We start from the raw sequence: 23,040 nt of genomic DNA on the forward strand, positions 1-23,040 counted from the left end.
TTTCCTCCAAAATACTCAAATTGGTTTCCGCTTTTCTCACTAGACTCTGGCAACACAACTGGTTATAATTTAGGTTCATGCTGGGAAATGTACCCCAACTTCAGGGAACATATATAAGGGAATTAAAGTAGAGATTTTTCAAAGATCCACAGCATCTCAGATATTTTGTTGCAACAGCAGCAGAGAAAATGCAAGGACAGCATAAACTGGGGCTTGTTTATGCACAGAGATTTAGAGAGAATTTTAAGCACGTGTCAAAAGAAAAACAAAAGTTGGCTATCTCCAAAATTCAGGGCTGATGGCCAATAGCTGGCGATCTGTTTATGGATCATGTGAGAAGCTATTTATTTCCTTAGGAATAAACTTTTTGATTCCATGGAGCTTCAAACAATGCTTATTCTCTTGAGTAGAAGCCTTCTGGAAAGACCTAAGTTTAATAAAACTTGAACAAAGTCTGAATATAGGAGGCCATCTCCCATGGCTGTGCTAAGCATGACTGGGTAACGGAGTGTATATAATTTTTAAAAAACCACTCTGGGATAACTACTAGGCCCTTTTTAAATTTTCAAATTCTCAACTCTATATTTATTAAGTCAGGACCATAATTAGTGAAATCAAAGAATTACCAGTTGCTACAGTTGTCTCACCAATGGGAAATCCTTCTGATAGAGGCAGGCATGGAACAATTACAAAGCGTGCCTCCTAAAGAAAGAAGGCAAACAAGATGTGCTCAATATATAGAGACAAAATCTTTGGTGCATGAAGATAGGCACGCCTGAAATCATCAATGAACAGGAGCAAGCAATTCTTTCTGTTTGGACTTAATAGTATCTTTCAAGCAAGTGTTTTGTTTGTTTGCTGGCTTCAATGCAAAGAACGTGGGATCCCAATTCCCCAAGCTGGAATCAAACCCACACTCTCTTCATTGCAAGCTCAGCGTCTTAACCACTGGGCCTCCCTGGAAGTCTCGCGAGATTTTGAAGAATGGGAAATCACGGCGCAGGCGGAAGCAGAGAAGGACGGCAGGAAGGCCCAAGAGACAGAGTGGAGAGAGCGAGCAGCAGCGAGGTGAGACTAGAGTGGAGCGTGTTGTAGGACAAGGCTGGCTTTGTAGGTCAGATTAAGCAATCTTGACTTCTTTTTGTGGCTGGGAGGGCACCGAAGGCTTTTCTGCTGAGGAATGACCTGACCAGATTTGTGGTTTGCGAGTTCCTTATGTTATGGAGTCCAAGCTCCTACTTCTCACTGCATGGTGTTCAGTTGCTCAGTGGTGTCCGACTCTTTTGCGACCCCATGGACTATACTGTAGCCCACTAGGCTCCTCTGTCTGTGGGATTTTCCAGGCAAGAATACTGGAATGGGTTGCCATTTCCTACTCCAGGGGATCTTTCCAATCCAGGAAACAAGCCTGCATCTCCTGAGTCTCCTGCATTGACAGGCAGATTCTTTACCACTGCATCACCTGGGAAGCCCTTCTCACTGCATGACCGGCCAATAACTCAAAAGCTGAACTGTTGGGGCGAGGAAGAGTGACCTTATTTGGAACACCAGCAGCCTGAGAAGATGGTGAACTAGTGTTCCAAAGAACCATCTTACCTGGGTTGCCATTCAGGCGTCTTCTATACTAAAAGGGGAGTGGGTGTGACTGGCTGTTGCGAACTTCTTGGTGGCTCTGTCCTTTGCTCTGGCATCTCTACATATAGGCCTGGTCACAATGTTCCTATGTACCTCCAACAAGATAAGTGTTATTCTCTTTTCTGCAATTATTTATCTCTATATGAATGGAAAAGTGTTACACCAAGGTCAGAGACTTGAGAATGGGCTTCCTGTATATTTCAGGCTTAACAGTCAGCATTCTTTACAAAAGGTACAGAGTCAGCATGACTCAGCACAGGCAACAAAGCACAAGGGTTAGAGCTAAAGGAATCTATTCAGTATGGACTCAGGTTTGTTCTCCTCTGTTACACTTGCATGTAAAAGTTCAATAAATATTTGTTAAACTAAATTTTTGAGAGATGATAGTGAAATGGCAATGGCTTCCCTGTTGGCTCAGTGGTAAAGAATATGCCTGCAATGCAGGCGACATGAGTTCAATCCCCGGGTTGAGAAGATTCCCTGGAGAAGGAAATGGCAACTTGCTCCAGTATTCTTCCTGGGAAGTCCCATGGACAGAGAAACCTGGCGGGTTACAGTCCATGGGTTCACAAAGAATGGGACACGACTTAGTGACTAAACAACAACAATGAAACAACAGGTAAAAATTCTAAATATAATTATAGGGCTTTAGGTTGGGAGTATTTTCATGTGCGGTATGGTGTTAACCACACCTGCTGTTGATTTCCTAGCAACCATGCATCCTTTTGGTGGAGAAAACCTAAGGGTCACTTAATACCTCCACTTAGAATCACTCCTGTTTATCTCAAAGGAGACTTTGACCTCGCTTGTTTCCTTGACTTCTCGAGAATACAAGTCAGGTCAGAGGGATGACTGAGGTTTGGGGTGAATGGGATTGTGCTTTTGCAGGAGAGTTGGATGTACAAGATGGGGGAAGCAGTGCAGTGCCCTCCTATCATGGTTGTATCAGAATAAGGTTTTCACAGTAAATCTAAATGTAAAGGAATTTGAAGAGAGAGGCTCAGAGGATGAGAGGTAGCAGATTGTCACATGAGCTCTGAGGATGAGGTTTGGGTGAGTGGAAGGCAGAAACATCATCAAGACAGTGAGAATCTTTTTAGTGATCCTTAGAACAGTCCTGAAGGAAGTTTTTGTTATCATACCCCATTTATAGATGAGCCATCAGAGACCCATACAAGTTAAGTAACTTGACCAAACTAGCCAGACCGGGGCCTCATTGCTCCAAGCACAAGGGCACAGCACAGTGACCTTCCATGGCCACCTGTGGCCAACTTGTGGAAAGTCCACTCCCTGCTGGTCTTCCTTGACCCCTTTTCATCATTCACTTGTTTCCCATTTCCTCCTTGAAACGTTGCATGGTTCCTCTCCTTGTCTCCTTCCTTCACCTCCTACCTCTACAGCTGCTCCTTGTTGGCATCCTTGGCTGGCATCTCTTCCCATGGCTTCCCCTTCCTCTAAGAGGTTCCCCAGACCTCCATGTCTGGTCTCTTCTCTTCTCAAACTACAGACCCTTGGGGTGGGGGGAGTGTGATTCATCTTTCATCTGGTCGTCAACCTCCACTTCCATCCCACTGATGGCCCATAAAGGTAGATTGTTGCTTCAGGCAGTTTCGCTGCCTCTAGTCCCACACTTCTCATATATAAATATGTGGATATCCTACAATCATTTCAAATATCAAAGCAGAACCCACTATTCCTACCCTATCTGATTCTGAATTCTGTTACGAGTTTCTCATCAGGGGATAATTTATTTCAAAAATATGGTCAGTGTTCTCTGGGGATCCTTTCAGATCTCAAGTCTGTAATTGTGGAACGAACATATCACAACCCCAGTGAATGCCAGCGTGGCTTCTGCAAGAGGGGAAAATAAATCTCAATCTGCAATGTGTGTTTTAGAAACCAGATCATATCTTTGTTCCAGAGGTGAGGTTTGCTCAGTAAACCTCTCTGTCCTCACTCCCACTCTTCTGGGTGATCTTTTTTCTTGACTCTGTCAAGTGAGAAGAGGAACAGATGATAGAGAGGAGGGAGGGAAAGGAGACCCCTGCAGAACTGGGTTGGCATCTGCTGGGAATGAAGTCGGTTGCCCAGCAACAGTGCCCTCTCCTCAACTCCTGCTAGGTATCAGTTTGTGATGTTCCATTCCTCCCTCCCTCCTTTTAGGGCTGTTCTTGGCATTTATTTTAAATAGATTTTACCTGTATGAAATTGGAAGGGAGGGCATGTATATGTCATGTTCTTAGGATTACACAGCTGAATATGAAATTTGCAGATCATAAGAGAAATGCCCAATTCTTCAAATAAGGGTGCCTTCTTTTGGCCAGTACTTATTCAACAAATGTTTATGAATGTGTCTGCTTTGTGTCTGACACTCTGCACAGTACTGAGTTGAAATATCTTCCACGAGAAAGTTTAAAAAAACAAAAATGAGTCCCTTGAGCCCAAGAAGGACTAAGAATTGGCTGAAGGACCACACATTAAAATTCTAACTTTAAGAACATTAAAATTCTAACTTTAAGAACATATGTGAATTGCTGGATATGACATGAATATATCAAAAATAAATTGCAAATGCATTAGTAATAAGCATCTGAAAAACACCATTTACAACAGCAAAAAAAACCCCACAAAAGTACCTAGAATTAGACTAACGTATAATGTGGAAGATTTGTGTCAGCAAAATCATGAAACTTTATGAAAAAAATATTTGAAGAAATCTAAACAAATGGAGATTACTCCCACATTTGTGGATGTGTGTGTGTGTACCAAGTCACTTCAGTCATGTCCGACTCTTTGCGACCCCATGGACTGTAGCCTACCCGATTCCTCCGTCTGTGGGATTCTCCAGGCAAGAATACTGGAGTGGGTTGCTATTCCCTTCTCCAGGGGATTTTCTCAACCCAGGGATCAAATCCATGTCTCTTACGTCTCTTGCATTGGCAGGCAGGTTCTTTACAACCAGCACCACCTGGGATGCCCTTCTGGGAAGTCTGTGGATGGGAAGACATCAAATCCTAAAGAAGTCAGTTCTCCCCAGAGTAATCTGTGAATCAAATAGAATTTAGGTAAAATCCCAATGGACATTTTGTGGATTATCATAAACTGATCTTAAAACTGATACAGATTAGTAAAGGGCCAGTAACAGCCATGGAAATTTTAAATACAAAGAACATAGCAGATTTGTCTTACCAAATGTTAGGATTTCTTTTAAAGCTGTAGGAATTACAGCAGTGGTGCCAACCACTGAAACAGAACGGGAACCCCAAAATGGACTTACATGTGATAGAGTTTTGATATATAACAGAGATAGAATTATCAGTTAGTAGTGGAAAAGTGGACAGTTTAATAAGTGGTGTTGGGAAAACTGACTTTCCACAAGGAAGAAAATTAAATGATATCACCATCTGAAACTATCTAAGCAAAAATCTGTTGCAGATAGTTTAAATATTAAAGTAAAACTTCAGTAGGCCTAGAAAAATAGGTATAAGTCATCTTTATAATCTTGGGGGTCAGAATAATTTCTTATGACTCAGAAACAGAGATTGTAAAGGAAAAGATTGATATATTTGTTAAAGGAAATTTTCAGAAAGGTAAAGTCATGACTCTCATACAGATATAAAATGAACACATATTGAAGATCTTATTTACTTCATTATTAATGAAGGAACCAGGCAGGCATTACAACTGTTAAAAGGAGAAAGCAGAGAACCACAAGTTTATATGGAATAAAGGAACGCTGAAATAAATTTACAAATGGATGTGAAGCTGGCTTTTCCTGCAGGCAGATTGGGGGAGGGAGATTAAGGGGTTTGGGCAGAAGGAGGCAACTGAACCATCATCAGACATAATTAATTTTCATGTCAAGAAACAACAATTATTTTGCATTGCTGTCAGTATCTGCAACTTAAAAGTTGTAAAATAGCTCAAAACAATTAACACAGAAGGATGTGCTCTAAACAATGCATGGTTTTCCATTAAGAACATGCAGTCATCTTTTGACAACATTAAATAAATATTTTGCCTGTCAAAAGACATCATAAAAAAAGTGAAATAATAAGCCACAGACTGGGAGAAACTAATTGTAATGACTATAATTCACAAAGCATTAGTATTCAAAATATATAAAGAATTCCTATAAATCACTTAAAAAACATAAAACAGCCAGTAGAAAAAGGGTAAATTATACGAACCAGCAATTCTAAAAAGGGAAACTCAGAATGATAAAGAAATATATGCAAAGATGCCCAACTTCACAAATTAAAAAATACAAATTAAATCAGAGAAACACAAATTAAAATCATAGTGAGATAACATTTTACATTTGTTAGATTGTAGAAAAAAATAAAGTAGCTGACAATTACAAATGTTGAGGACTATAGGAAGCTACAGGAACGAACTATTGGTCAGAGCATAAATTGATACTATCACTAAAGCAACTTGGTTATTGCTTGTAAAATTAAGACTATGCATGCCTTCAAGCCCAGTGATTCATCTCTTGTGGGGCTGAACTCATGGAGCAGCATTGTGGCTCTGCAGGGAATGGCAGCAGTCGCCTTGAGTTGCTCAGGCTTTGGGGCACAGCACTGGTGGCTCAGATGGTAAAGAATCTTTGTGCCAGTGCAGGAGACATGGGTTTGATCCCTGGATCAGGAAGATCCCCTGGAAGAGGGAATGGCTACCCACTCCAATATTCTTGCCTGGAGAATCCCATGGAGGAGGGATGGGATTGTCCTCCCATGGAGGAGCCTGGTGGGCTACAGTCCATGAGGCCATAAAGACTCAGCCACGGTGGGCGACACACACATACACACACATACACACCCCTAATTTTGTGGTGATGGGGTAGCCTCCTCACGTGGCTTCTTCTGTGGCTTGATTTGTAACTCTTGTCTGGGTGGTACTGAACCCAGTGTTTCAAGTCTTCCAAGAATGGGACCAGCAAAAGTCAGTTTCTGTTGCTTGCAATTTATTTGTTTATAATATTTATTTTTACTTATTTCTTTGGCTGTGCTGGGTCTTGGTTGTGGCACTAGGAATCTTCATTGTATCATAGAGGGTCTTTAGTTGTGGCATTCAAACTGTTAGTTGTGGCATGTGACATCTAGTTCCTTGTCCAGGGATTGAACCTGGGTCCCCTGCGTTGGGAGCACGGAGTTTTAGCCACTGGACCACCAGGGAAGTCCCTGCTTGTAGTTTAAATCTCAACTGATATGCCTAACAAAACAGCCATGAAATCGATAAAATATAAAGGATAAGAATCACATGGAGAGACTGACAAATGCCATGATCAGAATGGCTGATCCATGTTTTTTAAACTGTAAGAATTATGAAATTACTTTTCTCTCTTTACAAGATAACCAACAGGAGACAGAAACTAAATTATAAACCCATATAATTTATATTTCTCCAGGACTGCTACTTGATGAAGAGCAAGAAAATGACAATAGTGAGAGGACCCAAAAACATAGGAGGACATTTGATACGGTGGTATTTCCAGAAAACAAGCCACCATTATAAATTTAAAAGTATTATTTAAATTAGCCAGCTGGGGACTTCCCTGTGGTCCAGTGGTTAAAAATCTGTGCTTCTGTTACAGGATCCAGAAACTAAGATCCTGCCTGTCTCGCGGTATGGGAAAAAAAAAAAAAGCCAACTGGTGAACCCATGTTGCCAATCACCTTGGATTATGGAGTTTGAGGTTCATTTTATAAAAAAAATAAGATTTTTTGTTTACTCTAAAGTATGATAAACAGGATGTTACAAAGAAGATATTTTTTTTTTTTTGGATGATAGTGTTGTCCTGTCTACCTTCTTAAAGAACAGAGAGAAATTATTTATTTCACTTGGCACTAATACAGTTTCTCTATTCCAAGAACTCAAAGTATGTGTACAAATATTAACTGATAGCCTTGTAGAGATGGAGGAGAAGAAGGGAAGGGCACAGAAACAGGAAAGAGGAGGAAGAGGGATGAGGAAAAGAAGGAGGTGATTGTGGGGGCCTGTGGTAAAGATGATAAAATGATTTTCCTGTTTTACTTGATAATCCTCAAGGTGTCCACACTTAGGTCAGCTCACCAAGTCGGCTGCAGTGCAGTCTGTCCTCAACCTAACATTTGATCTATAAACAAGAGCGCTCTGCTATATAAAGTTGTTCACTTGTGTCTCTGTCTCAGCTGGGAAAATGGGTAAATATTTGTACAAACCAATCTGTTATCTCAGAGGCCACGATTTTCTCAAAGTGGTTTCAGTTCAGCTTACAGAATATTTATTGAGCATCTTCTATGTTCTGGGTATTCTGAGGATTTGGTGGTGAATATATTCACACAGTGCTTTTCAGAGTATGCTCCTGGGATGAGCAACAGCTGTACCACACAGAAATTTTCAAGAAATGCAAATTCCAGGGCCCCACCCCCTGTATAGTCAAAGCTATGGTTTTTTTCAGTAGTCATGTACAGATGTGAGGGTTTGACCATAAAGAAGGCTGAGCACCAAAGATGCTTTCGAATTATGGTGCTGGAGAAGATTCTTGCGAGTCCCTTGAACAGCAAGGAGATCAAATCAGTCAATCCTAAAGGAAATCAACCCTGAATATTCATTGGAAGGATTGATGCTGAAGCTGAAGCGCCAATACTTCGGCTACCTGATGAGAAGAGTTGGCTTATTGGAAAAGACCCTGATGCTGGGAAAGACTGAGGGCAGGAGGAGAAGGGGATGGTAGAGGATGAGATGGTTAGATAGCATCATTGACTCAATGGACATGAGTTCGAGCAGACTCCGGGAGGTAGTGGAGGACAGGGAAGCCTGGGGTGCTGCAGTCCATGAGGTCTCAAAGAGTCAGATTCAACTTCACAACTAAACAACAACAACCTCATTGCTACACAGTTAGAAACTCAAGGGCCCAGGCCAGCAGTCTGTATTTTAGCAAGGGTAACTGTAAGGCAGGGAAGTTTAAGAACCACTGAAGTTGTGCTAATGGATGACTTTCAATACAGTAACTTCTCAGTAACTGTTAGATGAATGGATGAATGACAAGATGAAAACGACAACAGAAATGAATGAGATGCTGTAGACTTTGGGACAGGATACAGTATTTGCATATTTATAAGAACAGGAGAAAAGGACTAGGTCTCACAGCTTTCTCTGTGGGCTTTGGCACACTCCTGGGTTCCCAGGGCGGTCTGTCGATTTCTTTTTCTCCTCATTAATTTATTGATCATTGTTCACTGCCAGCTGTGGGAAAAAAACGTAAAAGAGACCCACCAAAATAAATGAACAAGATCAAACAGAACTCTAAGCAGTAGCTTTGGGAACCAGTGATGTCAGGAGGGCGGTTTTGGTTTCTACTGAGAAATTGGGGTGAACGCGAATAGAGTTTGATTTGTTGTTTATTTAAGAGACGAACAGAATTCATTGTCAATTGACTGTGCCCTGGCAGAGCTTAGCTCAGCTGTTTTAGTGAAGTCAGAACTTGCTTGGGGACACAGGACTTCCTCCACTAAAGGATTTTTTTCTTTTTCTAATGAAAGAAGCACTTTCGTGTCTTCTAAGCTCCAGCTGGCCCCCAGCCTGGCTCTCTGCAGCCCCTCTATTCCCACGATCTGACTAAGATCTAAAGGGACTTTTCTTTGGCATTCAAAACCCCACGATGTTTTTGCCCCACAAGAACCTCTTGACGTGAATTTCATGGGCGTCTCAGCTGGGAGCCCTGGACTGTCATTCTGCCCCTGGGGAGACGGGAGATGAGGACACTTCGGTTTCGAAATGTGACTTTTGTCACAGTAGAGCACGCTTTGGATTCTCACTTCCTGTTTTAATTTGGTTTGGAAATAAATATGCTGAGATTTCATTTCAAAAGAGCAGTCCAACTTCGTGAGGAACGTTCCTCTGCAGATTAGAAAAGCCAATGGGGACAAAACTGTCGTCAGCAGGACAGGCAGCCAGTTAAATAGTAATTTAGGAGGCAGTTAACATTGGTGGTTAAAGACTGACAGTATTTGGCAAGTAAACCTTGCTCTGCATTCTGAGCACTGTGGAGGGTGGGTAGGGGGGAGCAGAAAAAGCATCGCACAGGAGGGGACTTTGTTTGAGATCTCAGAGCTGAGCCAGGGTGGGGGCGCAGCCTGGGAAGGGCAATCAAGAGGAAATGGGAAGGGGAGGGGTGGCATCTGAAAGGCAGGATGAAGAACTGGAGTTGCAGGTGTGGAGGGAGTGTGGTGGGTAGGGAGCAGTCAATATCAAAGGCTTACAAGGCTGTTGGGAGTCAGCTGTGAGGGGGTCTTGTGCCAAGTTAAAGAAACTGAACTTCACTCCACAGGCCAGAGCAGGTTGTTGAGAAGGTGTTTCCTCTGGGAAGATGGGCCGTGTCCGTGTCTGCTGGGCTTGTAAAGATCACTCTGCTGGAGGAGAGGAAGCAGCTGGGAGGCTGCTGGGATGGGGGTAGGAGGTGGGAGCTGGTTCTGGTCTGGGCTCTTCTTTTAGCCCAGAGCCCTCTGGTAGAGCAGAGTTCACAGCCCCTGCCCAACTGGAGGCATGGCTGGAATACGGCATGCCAGAAAGTTCTTGGAAATACTATATTTTGTCGTTAAAAAAATCATGCAAATGTTTGCATTCTACTTCATTCAATCAGGACTCCAGGAAGCTGGGCCACATTTGTTTCCTGTGGCCTTGGGTATCCCCTGCATCCCCCAGGGTCAGCTATACTCCAGTTTGGGGAGGGGGCTGCCCCCCCCCCCCCCGCCACCAAGAGACTTCCCAGGTGGCTCAGTGGTAAAGAATCTACCTGCCAATGCATAAGATACAGGAAATGTGAGTTTGATCCCTAAGTCAAGAAGATCCCCTGGAATAGGAAATGGCAACCTACTCCAGTATTCTTGCCTGGAAAATCCCATGGACAGAGGTGGCTGGTGGGCTACAGTCCATGGGGTCACAAAAGAGTCGGACACGACTGAGTGACTGATCATGCACACACTGCCTCGTGCCTCTCTGTGGACATCCCCTTCCAACACCGTAGAGGCAAGATGTTTGAAGGGGTGGTAAGTACATTTGCAGCAATAATACCTTTCTGTGCTGTGAACACAATGACTCCCCTTGTCTTGATCTCGAGTGAAAGGATTTACTGAACTGGATTTCCTTAAATGGATTTTAATGTCATTCTCTAATACCTTTTCCTCCCCTCACTCTAACTGATCAATACGTAATTGGCTTTACAGATCAATAGCTGGCTACTTGGTGGGTATAGAGCCAGAGGTGACTCCAAAATGGGGGGGTCTGGCTTTAACTTGATTGCAGAGTATTTTGTATCTTATATCTGACTTTCTAAGATAGACAGTTAACATTCACTGGGCACACACTAGGTGCCAGACACTACACTGGGGTAGATTATTTCATTTCATCTCTACAATAAGCCTGAGGTCGATGTGCTGTTGTTATTATTATCATTTCCATTTTATAGCTGAAGAAACTGGGATTTGGAGATGTTTTCAGTTTCTTAGATGGTCTTAGGTGATCAAAATCCAGCATGTGAATTTTTAGCCTCTCCACTATAGGAATGAAACTGAAGCTTTCCTGGTGGGTCAAACGGTAAAGAAGCCTCCAGCCAATGCAGGAGACCTGGGTTCGATTCCTGCGTCAAGAAGATCTCCTGGAAAAGGGAATGGCTATCTACTCTAGTAGTCTTGTCTGGAGAATTCTATGGCCAGAGGAGCCTGGCGGGGCTGCAGTCTTTGGGATCACAAAGAGTTGAACACTACTGAGTGACTAACACACACACACACAGACGAGTGATACTTAAGAGTTTTGCAACCCTGACATCCGATGATTTTGTGAACTCTTAAAAGAGTGGATGGATTCTGATAAGACTTGTTGGATAGAATTTACTGTGAAATTATACTTTTTCTTCAGGCTGACTGATCATGCATGCATGTTCCAGGCTGTTATCTTTGGACAAAATGGTACCCAGTAAGACTTTTCCATTGGATTTTTTTTAATTTTCATTTTCATTGGGTATATAGTTAAGTTTCAGAGCTTAATCTATCTCAAAGAAAACTTGATTTTCTTTTCAATTGTAAAACAAAAATATTTTCTGTCTCAGTCTTCTAGGACTGCCTAACAACATATCACAGACTGGGTGGCTTAAACAAAAGAAATTTATTTTCTCATGGTTCTAGAGGCTACAAAGTCAAAGATCAAGATTCCGGCAGGGTTTGGTTTCTGGTGAGACCTCTCTCCTCGTCTTGGAGCTGGCTGCTTTGTCCTCATGTCTCCTTTCTTCTGAGAGAGAAGGGGGGGAGAGAGAGAGAGAGATCTCTTCTTTTTACAAAGCAGCCAATCCTATCGGATCAGGGCCCCACTCTATGCCTTCATTTAACCTCAGTCACCTCCTAACGGCCCGATTTCCAACTGTTGTCAGACTTGGTGTTAGGACTTCACACAGTTGTGGGGGACACAGTTCAGCCCATAGCAGCCTCTGTCATTTGCCTTGGCATCCAGCTCCCCGTATGTAGGGCAGCAGCTCTGGGACTGAGCCTGGTTCTCCTTGTGCACTTGGAGGAGTCAGCTCTTCCCAGGCTGTCCATTTCACCTGCCTCACCCTCCTCCATGCGTCTGGAACATGCAGGACCAGTGCAGAGGCAAAGTCTCTAACACTAGCTTGATGTGTGTTTATTATGCTTGCAAAGCTGTCTCTCTTCTCCTGGGTTTAAAAGGGCAATGGAAGGGGACTTCCCTGACGGTCCATTGGCAAGATTCAGTTCTCCCAATGCAGGGGGCCCAGGTTTGATCCCCTGTCAGGGAACTAGATCTCACATGACACAATTAAAACAGTTCACATGCTGCAATTAAAGATCCCCGGTGCCACAACTAAGACCCAGCACAGCCAAATAAATAAATAAAAATAAATATTTTTAAAAATGCCATGGAACTTTTGTACTGAATTGTATCTTTCAGCCTAATGCATTTTTGTGGAAATCACTGTTCTATATGTTCTTCTAGTGAAACTCTTCCTTTATTTATACGTTACAGAACAAAAATAATACAATTCGTCGTGTTTCTAGAGAGCTTTACAGTTTTCACATTGATCTCACTTACCTAATTTTCTCATATGATGGCTAGGTGATCAGCAAGCTGAGTATTATTACCCCTGTTTTACAAATAAGGAAATCAAAACCCAGAAGAGTTCACTGAGTCATAGAGGTGAGCTGGGAAAGTCTTCCATCCGCAAATAGTGGGTCCTACAACGTCTCATGTATGGTCTGCACTGGCCTCTGTAGACTTATGGCCCAACTTCTCAGCGGCATCTCTCTACTCTTATCTCCTCTGGGTTCAGTGCCCTCGACACAAGAACAAATTCTTCCTAGTATTAGGTTCTGGATTGTAACCTTGTGTCAGTTCAAGGGCACAGTTCTGGAAGATTTGGTGGAGGCTTGTTTGTAGTGTCCCCCACATGGTGGTGGCCTCTGGGTGCTTCGGGGTCACTTGGCAGCTGAGACACAGCACTGCCTTGCTCACGAACACGCCTGGACTTGTTTTGACTGTACATAGATGGCATCTCTGAGCTGTGACAACGTGCTTTGAGGGTGCAAAGCTTCACAGATGGCAGGTCAGACTGTAAATACTCCACTCCCATCCCATCGTAAAACCAGTCCAAGGAAAACACCAGAAACTAATTAAAATGAAGACAACAGTGCAAATATTTATGGGGGCAGAAACTCAAATAACACTAGCAAAAACAACATTTCAGATCTGTGTTATCTAAAAAGCAGTGGTATCTAATGGGGAGATATATATATAAATAAATAAATATATATATATATATATAAATATTTACCATCAGATCTGAGATCTTCAAATGATTGCTATAACTGGGAGGATAAAGTCATGTACATTGTTTACTCAAAATGATAATTAATTTCAGCCATTTGCCTTCATACTGATCGTCTGGTGTTGCATGATGTCATAAGAAGGGCATGAGAACTGGAACCAGGATAAATGCCACAAGGAGTTGTGTAACTTTGAGTGTGTTACCTAACCCTGTCCAAAGTGACCTTTGGTTTCTTCAGCTGAGAGGAAGAGAAAGAGAGGCAAAGAGAAAAGACAAAAAAGGAGGTGGAAGAAACACAGCTCTGAAGACGTGGTATCATTTGGAGGGGCTAAAATGTATACTCTGTAATGTGCTGGCTCAGGCTGTGGGCTTGAACTGGGGTGCTCAGGTTCAAAGCCCCGCTTCCTCCTTCACTAGCTGTGTGACATTGTCAAATTCCTTAGCGTCTCTGTGCCTTTTTTTCTTACTTGGAAAGCCAACCTGTGTTGTGAACATTAAGTTAATAAGTATATACACATAAATATTAATACTTCCAATAATGCCTAGCTCACAGTAAGCACCTGGTAAGTGTTAGATATTATTATTATATGAGATGGTCTTTACTTGGAGGATAAAGTAAGTGTGCTGGATGAGTGAAAGAATGGAGGGAATTTCTCTAAGGATTCTGTGCTTTTGACTAGGGAATAAACAGCAGAAGGGAAAGAAGTGAATATTTAAGTTGCCTGGTGGCTCAGATGGTAAACAATCTGCTTGCAGCGCAGGAGACCCAGGTTTGATCCTGGGCTAGGAAGATTTCCTGGAGAAGGGAATGGTGATCTGCTCTAGTAGTCTTGCCTGGAGAACTCCGTGGACAGAGGAGCCTGGCATTATTTCAGGTCATGCCATTTCATACCTCAGTGTGTGCCTGTCTTATATTGGAAGCTACATATTCCCACTAACTAGATCAGATATGATACAGATGAGACTCAAAACAATATTTGTTCTAGGAATGAATAATCCTGTGATCAATTTTTTTTTTTAATTTCTATTTTTTGGAAGAGGAATCTGAAGATCAGAGAAGTTAAGTTATTTGCTTGAAATCACACAGCTAGCAACAGTTGAGCTGGGATTTGAGCCCAGGTCCCCCATGGCTCTGAAATCCCCACCCCTTCTATTATACCATGATGCCTCTCACAAGGAGTCAGCCAGGAGGGAGACACTAAAGTGCTCCTCACACTGCCAGAGTGAGCCAGGACTCCTATTTAGTGATTGCTGCACAGCAGACAGGGCCTGGAGTGCAATCATTCTACCAAGTGTTGCCTGGGTGCCCCTCTATCACTGGATGCTGCCCTTCCTTCCCTTCCAGCTGCTACCATCATCCAAGCTTCCATGACCAATGCCAGGCCTGGGTGGGCTTGATATGAGGTGGTTTCACAGGTAAAACTGGCAGATACGTGGCTGACCCTCAACTGGCACAGGGCAAGTTTTCAATATGTTTGTTTTGCTCCCTTTGCTCCCTTAACCTCTGACAGCCATCATGCCTGCCTAAGGCCAAAGACCAAGCTGATCTACATGTTCACGTTAAGGCTTTTTTCTTGCCAATCACCCTATGCACTGTTAGGGATACAGAGGTTAGTGAAGCAAGCAGGACAGGATGCCTACTCAGGAGTTTCCCTGTAACTGGGGACACAGCTACACTGCAGTTGTGTGCAGAGTGGCGAATGCTGACACTGGTGGAAGGAGGAGGGATGACTCGGCTGCAGGAAGACTGTGGGTGGGGGGCTGCTCCATGGAGGCAGTGAGTTTTGAGCCAGGGAGGGGTGCGAGGAAGGGCAAACTAGACAGTTGTTGTTCAGTCACTCAGTCGTGTCCAACTCTTTGTGACCCCATGGACTTAGCACACCAGGCTCCTCTGTCTATGGGATTCTCCAGGTCAGAATACTGGAGTGGGTTGCCATTCCCTTCTCCCAGGGTATCTTCCTGACCCAGGGATCGAACCTGGATCTCCTGCATTGGCAGGTGGATTCCTTACCACTGAGCCACAGGGAAGCGCAAAATAGGGCCAGAGTCACAAAAGACCCAGAGCATCCAGGATATGGTGAGAGTCAGGGGTGCACATGGCACAAGGGGCCAGGGGAGGAGGTGGGGCTGAGGGCAAGGAATGAGCAGGGCTCTGGGGCCTGGTTGGTCCCCAGGGCCAGGGCCCGGGCAACTAAAGAGAGTCGAGGTTGGAGTGGTTTGGAAGAGGTTCCCTCAGGCAGTCAGTTCAGATGCTGCAGTGTGGGGATAGATGTTTGCAGGGGGAACTCTGGTCTGAAGGGCTGGATGTACAGGGCATTCTGTGAGCCAGTGGAACTAGATGAACCACAAAGGAAGAGTTAGACCTCACCACCTAGATCCCAACTCATTTGCTCTGCACCCCTTCCATCCCTAGAGGCTTTGCCTGGGAACACTGAACGATTTCAGGACAAGAGGTTGAGAATGTTCCATGATAGTAATAGTGGCCCCATATCAGATATTAGCCACCTCACCCCAACTCTGAAGGGCACTGGCGGGACTTCAGAGGATGCTCAGGCTGAACCTGCTTTTGACAGACGTGGGTCCCTTGGGTGAGACCCAGCCAAGCTGGGGGCATCTTCCCCGCTTGGCTGATTCCTCCCTTGTGTGGAGGCAGGGACACAAGCCTCCTGAGCCTTCTCCTGAGTGTTTGTAGTTTGTTCACTATGGGCTTCAGCCAGGTGACAAGTAACCAGGAACATGCTTGGCTCATGGTGCGGCTGTGCTCAGGCTGACTTAGAGACCCATGGAGGTCGTGTGCCCAGGTGTGTGTTACTGTTACCTGTGGACAGGTGGGGCTTTCCAGGCCATGGCAGGTGATGTGGATTGTGGTCCAACCAGTGGGATGTCCCCCCCCCCACATTTCCCCTGGACGAATTACAACCGTGCAAATGAGTCAAAGCATCTGTTTTTCTCTCCTGAGCAGATGCTATCCCGGTTTGTCCTTTCCCTGGACTGGAGTCAGGACACCTGGGTCTCATCTGTGTCCTGTGGTGAATTCACCCGGTGAGTATGCGCCAGGCACTTAACCTCTGTAAGTATACATAAAATAGTGTAAATGAAGTAAAATAGTAAAATTGTGTAGCTGCTATGGAAAACAGCTTAATAGTTCCTCTGAAAGTTAGACATAGAATGACCATATGACCTGGCAATTCTACTCCTGGGTAGATGCCCCAAATAATTGAAAACAGGGACCTAGACAGGTACATATACACACAGATTTGTAGCAGCACTATTCATAATAGCTAAATGGTGGAAAGTAGCCCAAATGTCCATCCATGGATAAACAAATCATCGTATACACATACAACAGAATATCAGAGAATATCATCCCACCATAAAAAGGAATGAAGCACTGACGTATGCCACAATGTGGATGAACCTCCAAACCATGATGCTACATGCAATGTGTGACTTCATTTATATGAAACCCCCAGGTTTATTTACTCTTATTATTTATGAGTAAATAATATTTATTTATTACTTGTAAATAAATAGAGACAGAACACAGATGGCTGGTTCCCAAGGGCTGGGGAAGGAGGGCAGGGGAGACATTGCTTAGTGGGTACATGGTTTTACTCTGGAATGATGGAAATGTTTTGGAACTAGTAAGAGGTGGTGTTGCACAACACTGTGGATGTACTAACTACCTTTGCATTGCTGCCTTTAAAACAGTTAATTTTCTGTTACATGAATTTCACCTCAACAAATTATTTAAAAAAAAACCAAACTGGCAACAAGGTGCATATGGCCCATGGACAATAATATGCCAGTTCCTGTTACAAGAGAGAGAATAGGATGGTTCAATGACAGAGTTTTTATTGTCAAGCATGTTTGTTGTTATAATTATTTATCCTATCAAGGAACAGAAATAAAGCCATTTTCCAGGTGTACTATTTTCAGGGCTAAGAATATTGAATGTGAAGAGGTCTCCAGATGGGTTTTGGACAAGTTTCAGACACAATTTAAATCCACTGACTCTTTGGGTAAAGACCACATTCATATGGAAGGGCTTTTACTATTTTTAGAACCTATGGGACATCTCCCTTCCCATTCTGGGGAACTAAAGTAAATGTTTGGGGCTTTTTGTCAACTTCCTGTTTCTAAGGAAGAAGAACCTAGAAAAGTCTCATGTAAAATGTGCCAGATGCTTTTGGAACTTCAAAGAATTCCCAAGAAACAAGGGAGTTTGTTCATTGTAAAAGAATCTGAAAGAAGACACTAGATAATTTTATTTAATAAATATACAAGATGACCCTTTCTCAAAGATAATTTAAGGGATTTAATCCATTTGGGGTTCAGTGACCCCCTAAGCCATGTCTAATTCAAGCATGAAAACAAGCTGAGAAGTCCATGGAAAGATGAGAAGTTCTCACGTGAAACTGGACAGCTTGGCCTGATAGGGCTCCCTCCTGTTTGAATTCACTTGAACAGTTAGGAAACATGAGACAAAGAAGCTTTTTTTTCAAAAGAGAAGAAGGTAGAAAAGAAATGATGTCTGTGATTTGACTTGTGAGTGCCAGACCAGCTTTCCCAGGTGATGGAGGTAGCAGAGTGCCAATTCACAGAGAACAAGCCCCTAGGTGGCTGGTTCACAGAACAGCCATGTTTCAAGTTACAACAGGATCTATTCAGGCTTTAAAAGTCACTAACAAGAAGGGCTGCCTGATATTAGAATGGCTTGTTCCTGAATGAGGACCGTCTTTCATGGCATCCTGCTTCCTAACTCAGATGCCTAGAGTTATGGGCTTTCCCCCACTTTCCCCTTGCAGAAGCATCAGACAGACCTCGTTTACATTTTAGTGTGAATGAATTTAAGGCAATGGGTATTTGTCCTTAGCCAAATTTCACGGTGAAATGACTGGTGCTATTTCCTGAGTTTTGGTTGTAGGGAGTGGATTGAAACAGGTATGTCTGGACACAGGCTTCCTTGGGAAACCTGGACATTCACTTTATAGGGGCTCCCAGCTCTGCCCAAGACTAAGGCTGGCACAGGAAGGGTCAGCAAGGGCTCTGGAACTGTGGATGAGGAACCCTTGGAGTGAAGGGCAAACACCAGAACACTTACGGACATTTCTTGATCCTAGAAGATTCATTTGGCTCCAGATTTATTTAACTTGAGGTTGAAAAGCTGTTCACAGCCAGGTTGGAGGAGATTATTTGTGATTCTTTTCTTTTCTTTTTCCTTTGTGCTTTGCTGCGTTTTCTGCAATGAGCAGTATAACTTTGTTTGCATGTATGTGTTAGTTGCTCAGTTGTGTCCAACTCTTTGTGACCCCCATCGACTGTAGCCTGCCAGGCTCCTCTGTCCATGGGATTCTCCAGGCAAGAATCCTGGAGTGGGTTGCCATTTCCTTCTCCAGGGGAGCTTCCAGACCTAGGGATTGAACCTGGGTCTTCTGCATTGCAGGCAGATTCTTTACCATCTGAGCCACCAGGGAAGCCCATCTAAGCCACCAGGAAAGCAAACTTTAATAATCAGAAAAAAAAAACACTAAAAAATGTAAAATTAAAAATCATTTTCTTCCTGTAAATTATTTTCATCAGTCTGCAGACTTTCATTCAGTTTGTCATTGCCATCCTTCTGAAATTGCTTCTTAAAATAATTGCAATAGAAACATCCCAAGAATTGCTCTGGCTGTAGCTCTTGCTCAGATTGATCGATGTTTTCTGTCTACACGGCCATGGAGATTTGGAAGGATTAGATGTTCCGATCACACTGGGGCGCGGACAGATCACCACGCTTGGTTTGATTGAAAGAGACAGTTGGAATAGTTGCTGGAAGGATTCTGCCCCTGTGTGTGCAGGCACAATCATACAAATAGATGGCCTTTTGTACCCCTCCCCACATCCTTAAACTGAAAAACCACAAACACCAGGCTCGTTGTTTACAATCTTATTGGACTGAGGATAAGAGTGAGTGAATGAGGACACCAGGATACTGTATCATCATGAATTTCAAGGAGATAAGGATTAGAAGGAAAAGGAGCCTTTAGGAAATATATATGCTAAATATGTATAAATGAAATATAATAAACATAGATACATTTATTAGTTTAAAAATACATCCATGTCGATGCCATGCGGTCTCCATTAATCCATCCTTAAGAATATATTTGGAGATGGTTGCATTGTCCTTCAAATCATTAGTATATACTGTTGAGGAGTTTTATCTTCAATCTCCATATTTTGTGCTTTCATTGCTATAAGGATAAACCTCTTAGATCAGTATCCATGTCTGGAAGAAAGAAGGAATATTTTACTGTCAAAGAAAGTTGTTGGGCCTCCCTTTACTGTTGAGAGCTACAATAAAGTGTCTAATTGCCAAGCCAGACTCACTTCACCAGCCACTTTCATCTTAGTGCAGTAACAGCACGCCAGCCCCTCCTGCGCCTGCTGCTTTAGATTATGTGAGGGCAGTGGACGGGTGATCCACATGCCACAGGCCATCAGCTCAGGACTCATCAGCTCAGTCTGCAATGAGGCTGAAAGCTGTATCATGTCAGAATGACTATAATTCTCTTTTAGAGATTTACATTTTGTAGTAGGAGTATAGTATCAATGGTTCAGGATTCAAATCTTCCATCAATGACTTTTTTGTGTGTGTGGGGGTGGGGAATGGGGGTTTCTCTTCTTTCCTGGGAAGTTAGGATCCTTGCCAATGCATTCCCCACCCCACGCTTGAGATCTATTGCCTGTATCTAGAGGAAGGCATCTTTGTTTCTATTTATGAAAGGCAAGCATGAAAGTAAAACATGTTTTAGTTGGAAACAGTTTGAGTTTCTGCAGAGATGGTCCTGTTTGAGCTCCACCTATCACTTCTCTCTTCCAGTTTGGGTTTTGCATATTTGAAGCCTCGCATCTTGCAAGGAAAGCACGACTTTGATTAGCTGCCTGGGTCAACCAAGGGCTAGAACAGATAATCTCTTTGGTAATCAAGAAATTTAAGAGAGAGTCCAGCCATCTGTTTCAGCCTGGCACCCTCAGGGTGACTGTATGTTGGCAGAGTCACCACGTTTCCCACTCTTGGCCTTGCAAGTTCAGATACTCAGCATCATCAGATCCCCAAGGGCAAATCAGGCTTTGGGAGACCAATCCCAGTAATCAAACTCACAAAAGGTTGATGGATAAACCTACCTCATCATGTGCTTGTGAGGATTAAATGAGAATGTGGGTATAAAACTTACTTACCTCTGATCTGGCACATACAGTAAATGAAAGAAAGTGTTAGTTGCTCAGATGTGTTTGACTCTTTGCGACTCCGTGGCCTGTATTCTGCCAGGTTCCTCTGTCCATGGGATTTCCCAGGCAAGAATACTGCAGTGGGTTGCCATTCCCTTCTACAGGGAATCTTCCTGACCCAGGGATCGAATATGGGTCTCTCGCATAGCAGGTGGATTCTTTACTGTCTGAGCCACCAGGGAAGCCCGGCACATATGGTAAGTGTCCTATAAACATTGGCTTTCCTTTTATCCTGTGATCTGTCAAATAGTATCTATGGCACAGGATAAACACTGACTAACCAGTAGTTACTCTTTGGCTTGCTCTCCAGTTTTAGAATTCATACATAGCCCCATCCTTCTAATGAGCAGTCAGTCATGATGTGATAAAATAGGTCATTTTTTAAAAGTTCCAGGGAATTCCCTGGTGGTCCAGTGGCTAAGACTCTGAGCTCTGAATACAGATGGCCCAAGTTTGATCTTTTGATCTCTGGTCAGGGTACTAGAGGAGAAGGCAATGGCACCCCACTCCAGTACTCTTGCCTGGAAAATCCCATGGACAGTGGAGCCTGGTAGGCTGCAGTCCATGGGGTCGCTAAGAGTTGGACACGACTGAGCGACTTCACTTTCACTTTTCATGTTCATGCATTGGAGAAGGAAATGGCAACCCACTCCAGTATTCTTGCCCAGAGAATCCCAGGGATGGGGAGCCTGGTGGGCTGCTGTCTATGGGGTCGCACAGAGTTGGACGCGACTGAAGCGACTTAGCAGCAGCAGCAGGGTACTAGATCCCACATGCCCCAACAAAGATCAAAGTTCCTGTGTGCCACAACTAAGACCAGGCACAACTGCATAAATAAATGCATCGATACAAAAAATAAAAATAAAAAGTTACAGTCCTCAGGAGGCATGGGTGCCCAAACTCTAGAGACACTTCAATCCACCAGCATTCAGGGAGAGTGGTTCTGGGGCAGGCTTTCTGCTGATGCAGTGGTTAAAAGATAAAATACCTCTCGTCTTTAAGGCAATTAGCATTGAATAAGGGTAACATTGGTCTGTATAGAGCTCTAGTTTTGACAAGCAACAACAACCACACAAAACTAAGGATTAGAATCAACACATCATCTAAAGAAAAATAGGATCTAATTGAAAAAATGGGCCAAGGGTATAAACCAGTAATTCACAGAATAAATAATAAAAATGATCAAGATTTATATACACTGGTGCTCAGCCTCACTTTAACAGAGGAAATTCAAATTGATTGAGTATATTCATGCTCAGCTGGAGGGAATATGGTGTGAGTACAGCCACTTAAGAAGTCACTCTGAAATTGAACAGCAATGAATAATATTTAGTCTTTAAAAAAGAGATCACTTTGTATAACCCACTACCCTGAAGTTCTACTGTTAATCGCTACCCCAGGGAGAAACTTAAATCATGTGCTGAAGGAAGCAAGTACAACTATCTTCTTCACTGTAGTGTTATTTATAACAGTGGAAAAATTCAAAACAACAAGAAATATTCATAAAAACAGGAATGGCTAAATAAATAATTCTGCACCGCTTGTATAGAAGACCGGGCTGCTACATTCTGAAATGCGGTAGACCTAATTGTACAAACATAGAAAGGTGTCTAAGCCACATTGTTCAATGAAACAGTGGATGGATCACTTCTTGTTAAAACACACACACACACACACACACACACACACACACAGATATCTTTCCTAGGGGCAACTCCTTAAAGAGAAGCCTGGAGGCACATACATTATATTGCTAACAGTGACTATTTGTAGAGAGGGGACTAGAATAGGAGGCGCTGCTGGGGAAACAATAAAAAAGAAAAAACCCAAACAAAACCCATTGATTTGCAAATCACCCTTCAAGGAAACTGTCATTTACTCTTTTGTTATTGTTTAGTCGCTAAGTCCTGTCCCACTCTTTGTGAAGACCTCAAGGACGTTAGCCCTCCAGGCTCCTCTGTCCTCTGGATTCTCCAGGCAGGAATACTGGAGTGGGTGACTATTTCCTTCTCCAAGGGATCTTCCCACCCCAGGGGTGGAACATGAGTCTCCTGTATCAGCCTGTGGATTCTTTACCACAGAGTCACTAGTGAAGCCCCAGTTACTCCTTAAGTTGACCTCATAGTGTAAGCATTATTTCCACTTACCTATGGGGGAAGCACAGCTAAGAAAGGCCAAGCAGCTTTTGCGAAGTCACACAACTAGTAGACAGAGACGTCTCAGGGCTTGCTGCTGTGCTTTCCCCAGGCTCCAGAAGGAATCGGCAGTTAGGTTAGTTGGAATCTGATGTCTTTGTCACTTCTCACTTT

General features: G+C 43.3%; 1 long non-coding RNA gene across 2 annotated transcripts in view; it reads left to right on the top strand.

Annotated features, from left to right (window-relative positions):
• The first annotated feature begins 1,011 nt into the window (after positions 1-1,011).
• The window catches only part of LOC145534874 (uncharacterized), a 51,220-nt gene continuing 29,191 nt past the window's right edge, over positions 1,012-23,040 (top strand). For both annotated transcript variants that reach the window (XR_014075028.1, XR_014075029.1), the window contains exons 1-2: positions 1,012-1,068; positions 16,416-16,495. This is a non-coding gene — a long non-coding RNA (uncharacterized LOC145534874). The remainder of the gene's footprint in view (positions 1,069-16,415; positions 16,496-23,040) is intronic.

This window comes from Giraffa tippelskirchi, chromosome 14, assembly GCF_054371585.1.
Source record: "Giraffa tippelskirchi isolate mGirTip1 chromosome 14, T2T-mGirTip1v1.2.pri, whole genome shotgun sequence".
Lineage (NCBI taxonomy): Eukaryota > Metazoa > Chordata > Mammalia > Artiodactyla > Giraffidae > Giraffa > Giraffa tippelskirchi.